Consider the following 6,420-nt stretch of genomic DNA (forward strand, 5'->3'; position numbering starts at 1 on the left):
ATTGTAAATATGCTTTAATGACTACTATTATGAATTCTAATGATCCTAAAACATTTGATCGAGCTAAAAATCAACCACATTGAAAAAAAGCAATGAAGGAAGAATATGATACTTTAATTTCTAACCAAACTTGGGATTTAGTTCCCTTGCCTCATGGTAAAAATCTTGTTTCTTGCAAGTGGCTTTATAAAACCAAATTGAATGCTAATAATCAAGTTAGTAAATTTAAAGCTAGATTAGTTGCTAGAGGTTTTTCTCAAATTGAAGGCTTAGATTATACTGAGACTTTTACTCCTGTTGCTAAAATGCCTACAATTAAACTTGTGCTTTCTTTAGCTTCTATAATGAATTGTCCTATTCACCAAATGGATGTTAAAAGTGCTTTTCTTAATGGTGATTTACATGAGGAAATTTATATGTCTCAACCTCCTAGTTTTATTAAAGAAGGTAATGCAAACTTAGTTTGTAAATTAAACAAATCAATTTATGGATTAAAGCAATCTCCTAGGGAGTGGTATTCAAAGATTAATGCATTCTTTCTTTCTCAAGGCTTTATTAGAAGTAAAAATGATCCTAACTTGTATATTAAACATAGTGAAGATGATATTGTCATTATTATCTTGTATGTAGATGATTTGATTCTTACTTCAAGTTCCAATACTTTGATTTCTGATATTAAGTTTCAACTTAATTAAAAATTTCAAATGGATGATTTAGGTCTTTTACATTATTTCTTAGGAATGCAAATTTGGCAAACCTCTAAAGGAATTTTCTTATCTCAAAGTAAATATGCTCAAGATCTCATAGATAAGTTTAACATGAATGATACTCACCATGTTTCAATTCCTATTGAATTAGGCACTAAGTTAATGCTTGATATGCAAACTCCTTTTGTTGATCCTACTTTGTATAGACAATTAGTTGGAAGTTTGAATTATTTAATTCTTACTAGGCCCGATATTGCTTATAGTGTTGGTTTGGTTTCAAGATTCATGTCTAAACCTCAACAAATACACTTTAAAGTTTCTAAAAGAATTTTAAGATATATTAAAGGAACTTTTAATGTAGGTTTGTTTTATGATGCAAATTCTGATTTTACTTTAAAAGGTTTTGCTGATTCTAATCTAGGTGGAGATCCCAATGATGGGAAATCTACTTGTGTTTATTGTTTTTTTGTTGGTTCAAGAGCAATTTCTTGGAATAGTAAAAAGCAACAATCTACCTCTCTTGGATCCACTGAAGCTGAGTACAAAGGATGCACTAATGCTTCAAAAGAAGTCTTGTGGCTTAGAAGACTACTTGAAGGTTTGGGTCTACCTCAACACGAACCAACTCAATTGTACTGTGACAACCAAAGTGCCATTGCCTTGGCTAAAAATCCAATTTTCCATGCAAGGACAAAACACATTTCTCTCCAACACCACTTTATTAGAGAACAAATTGAAGACAAACAAGTTTCACTCCTCTATTGCAAGGGGGAAGACCAAGTTGCAGATATTTTGACCAAGACACTTTGTACAGACAAGTTCCAATTTCATTGTAAAAATCTTGGATTGCAACCCATTGAATGGTTTGATGTAAACACCCAAAGTAAAGCTTAAAGGGGGGTGTTAGAATAATTAATCTTTACTTGGCTTAGGTTTATTTGTATTTAGTTTAGGATATTCATACATGTAATTTGTCCTCTAGTACATGTGTGAGGACAAGTCATTTCTTTTAGTTTCCTTTATTAAGGAATATTAGATTTCCTCCATAAGAGGATGTGGACACATGGCACACACATTTTATGAATGGTGGCACTCATATATTTGGGAGTTACTTTGTAACTCCTCTTCTCATCTCTATTTAAGAGATGTCTTCTCTCTCATTTCTTCTTAATGAAATTATTGTAAACATCTTATCTCTCTCTCTCTCTCTCTCTCTCTCTCTCTCTCTCTCTCTTGTTTTAGGCATTTCCTCATTCATAATATCACAAGGGGTTTTCCTTTGCTTTTCCCCTTTCAAAATTTCTTGTGCCTCCTTCACATTTGGGTGATTTCTCCAAGGTTTCTGAATTTCTCTTGGTAACATTTACTTCATCAATAAACTTACTTGGATTTTATTTTCCTTTTCCTTGCTCTTGTATTTCCTTTCAGATATTTTGATTTGTCTTGAAATTTTCATTGTCAATGTTTAACTGTGTAGTGTGTATGTGGATTTCCTTCGAGGAAGGTATTATAGTCTATTTGGAAGTTACTATAAAATTGGAGTAATATAATGGATCTATAAGAATAATTTGTGCATCTATACATGAAGTTGTGTTAACATTAGGTATTAATGATCAAGTGGCTCACTATTATGAAATAATCTTCTGCTTGGGGTTGTAGTCCTGATTTTCGAATTGATTTTGTGCCCTGGACATAAGCACTAGTCTATTGAAGCTATCCAGGATCTGTTTCAGAAATATATCAAAATGAAAGTGCAATTTCCTTTATTTTAGAAATACCTCAAAATAAAAGTCCAATTAAATGTAGATTAATTAAGGTGCATCTCTCACTTTTTTTTTGGAAAATAACTGATATAACAAGTGTATTGCATATCCATTGGAATTATAAATGTACTTTTTAGCACATATGAAATCTTGATCTCAGATTCTAAGTGATCTTTTAGCATAGAAAACACTCCACCTGTCAGAGGTCTTTATTCTTGTCAGTTGGATGAAGATTTGCATGGAGATGGATGTTAACTTGATCTTGAAGAAAATATTGAATTGGTGGTTAAATGATTATAGCAGGCTGGTAAGTTTTTATCCTTTCATTAGGTGGCATGAAGAGTTGCATGCCAGCATGGGTATGAATGCTAGCTTGTTCTTGAAGAAAAATTTAAAAATTGAAATGACGGTTAAAAATGATTATGGTCGATAAGTTTTGATTCTTCGGAAAGGCAAAAAGGTGAAAAGGAATATTTAAAACTTCTGAATTTAGAGATTCGAGGTTTTTCATAAATCGGTAACAGTTGTTGATCAACGAACATTATAAATATTTTCCTCTACACTTGTTGAAGAATAGTATCATAAATGGAATGCCCATATGTAGATGTTTCATGTGTGTTCATAAGATACAGGTTTAATGACACCGGGTGGATAATATTTCATGAAGGTTGTCTTTATAGAAGCACAATAGATTTCTTTGTAGCTAAAGGGACATTGAAATCACAAGAGGTAGCTAAAGCAATATTGAAAGGCCATCTATAGCTATAGATGGCCTATCCCTAGCTTCCTACCTTCTGCCCCTCATTTCTTGAATCCTAAGAGAAAGAGGGGGTGGGGACGAGAACAATGAGGACGGGAGAGTTAGATCTAGAAAAGATCCTATTTAGTTAAAATTGATAACTAAAGTTGGACCCTTATTTTGATTACAATATTCATCTATGGAGCTCCTCCTCCATTTGTTAGAGAGATGAGATGCATTTGTGAGCTCCTCCTCTAGTTTTTATAGTTAGAATATTCCATTTAATGAGGCATTTGTGTTCAAGCCAATCGAATGCCTATCATGTGGGCATTAAAGTAATAATAAGTATGCTCTATTTATTGACCAATAACTTCTATGAGCAATACATGTTACACATTCTTGTAAATGGTTGGTAGCTTGTTGCATTCATTATGATTATAAAATGATGCAGCCATGGTCTGGTGGGTCCTCAAAGAGAACTGACCAGATCATGCAGTAAGAGTAACACAATGGAAGCAACAAGAACACATAGAAATATTATAGAATCAGACATCTACATCACCATATATTCATCATAAAACATCTAGTAATCAACCAGTTACATGCAAGCTAATATGTCAGATTACAATCTATTTGGAACTCTCAGAGTTCTCTGGATCTCTTATCATGAATCTAAAACCTCATACCAATCAATGTCCATAGCAATATTTCTCATAGATCGAGGATGCTCCTGCATGAGTATAAACTCATGAAAATCGAAAAGTATTTAGAATATAAACCCCATGCTTATTTCTTATCCAAAAATCTTCCTTGTCTGCTAACTGCTTCCTTTCCTCTTCAAGAACTTCAGCCATATTCTCCAACTTCTGGTTTTCTTTAATCTTCTTTCCTTGCTTATTACCTATACAGTATCTCTTGTTACCACTTCTCTCTTTATTTTGTAAATTGGATTTATTTCTGCCACAAGACTTCATCCAGTCTGCCACCATAACCTTACTACCATCTGGTTTCATCCTGCTATTAGACTTATCTACTAGATCCTTCTACAAATCCATGCCATCAACTGATGTAGCCTTTGCAATTGACTTCTCACTACTGCAACTCTTCCCAAGACTCAAATTTCTCAGTTCTTTCTCCTTCTCCCTAAAGGAAGTCAAAGTGAACTTCTGCCCATCCTTCTCAATAGTGATAAGGTTTCTTCTACAATCATAAATAACTCTTCTATCAAGCTGCCAAGGTCTACCCAACAAAAAATGACAAGCACTCATAGACACAACATCACATAAGACCTCATCTCTAAAAGGTCCAATATTAAAATGCACTAAACACTGCTCCTTTACTTCTATCTTTGATATTATTCTAACCAACTTACCTTGTAAGGACAAGGATACTTAAGCCTCTGCAATTGAAGCTTCTCCACCATCTCCTTAGATACCAAATTATCATTTTTTCCACTGTCCACAATAACCTTACAACACTTACCACCTGATTTGCATATAGTCTAGAAAAAAATCCTTCTCTGAGTAGGTCCGGTATCTTCACTACCCCGCTCCATGAAGTTTCTCCTAAACATAAGAGATTCTCCCTGCTTCGGTGCACATTCAGATTCAATGACTCTATCTTCCTGATCCTCATTTGCCGCACATTTTTTTGCCACACATTTTTTTGCCACCCCTTGCTCGCACTCATAAGATCTATGTTTGGCCTCTCCACACTTGAAACATCTGCCCAAAAATCCTCTACTGCTACTACCAGTGCCTTATCTCTCTATCTTCTGATCCGGTTCTTTATTACACTTAAGTTTTGGTTCATCCACTCTCTGCTTCTCTAAACTGTCACTCATTTGCCCCTTATATATCTCTTTTTCTCTAGGGTTATTTTGTTGTCTGCTTTTCAGTTTTTCCTCAGCTTTCAAAGCATATTGGTAGGCTTCCTCAACTATAGAAATCTTTAGCATAGTCATCTCATCCTGAATGTTAAATGTAAGTCCATTTATGTATCTATCCACATTCTCCCTATCCATCTTTCTATGTCTAGCTCTGATCATTACCTTGTAGAATTATTAAGTATACTCTTTCACACTCATGTTTCTCTATTTTAGGTTCTACAACTTCTTGAATAATTCAAACTCATAGTCTCCCAAAATGAACTTAGCCTTCAATCTTGAAACCATTTGTCTCAACCGGGTGATGTTCATTTCACCATTCTCCACTTTATCTCTGCAACTCTTTCCACCATAAGGCATCATGCCCTTTGAATTTAGTTTGTGCCAACCTAACCCTCTGTGGGCCCTTAATATCCTCAAATTCAAAGTAGTCCTCCAACTCTCCAATCCAATCAATCAAATACTCCGGATATAGCGTTCCAAAAAATTTTGAAATCTCCACTTTATGTATTTTACTTCCTTGTGCCACCCCTCTCAAAAATCTTTCCTCTCAACTATCTTCTGGTCCTTCAGCCTCTTCTACCTCAAGCTCTTCTCTAGCTTCTTCATATTCATCCTTAGACTCCAAATTCCTCCGCAAACTAGCCAATGCATTATGGATCTCATTCCTTATGTCATATTTGAAATCCTCCATCATCCACTCTACCCTTAGGGGGCTCATCATTCTAGGTGGTATCTCCTCCTTTTCTCCAATGCAACTGCCTCAACTTGACAATCCGACTACAGGTTTCAATTGCCTCACACTCGGAGATCTATTGAACACACTCACAGCCTACCTCCACTCAATGATCTGTTGACCCAAAGGAATGTCTTGAGGTTCACAGCCATCTCTGATACCACTTGATGTAACCATGGTTTGGTGGGTTGTCAAAGAGATCTGACTAGACCATGAAATGAGAGTAACATAATGGATGCAATAAGAATACAAAAATATTACAAAATCAGACATCCGCATTGCCATATATTCATCATAAAACATTTGGTAATCAACCAGTTACATGTAGGCTAATATGCCAGATTACAATCCATCCAAAAGTCTCAGAGTTATCCGGATCTGTAATCATGAATCTAGAACCTCATACCAATTGATGTCCCTCTAATGACTACAAGAAACAATATATATCCACCGGAACACATCTGGGTAGGCCACAAAAGATTACATTAACCAAGGAAGGAAAATGAAATGTGTAAGATAGGTTGATCCCAAAATGTGTAGATCTCGTTTGCCAAGAACAATCCAGAAGTACGGACCATAAATGAAGGTCA

Source organism: Cryptomeria japonica, chromosome 1 (assembly GCF_030272615.1).
Source record: "Cryptomeria japonica chromosome 1, Sugi_1.0, whole genome shotgun sequence".
Classification (NCBI taxonomy): domain Eukaryota; kingdom Viridiplantae; phylum Streptophyta; class Pinopsida; order Cupressales; family Cupressaceae; genus Cryptomeria; species Cryptomeria japonica.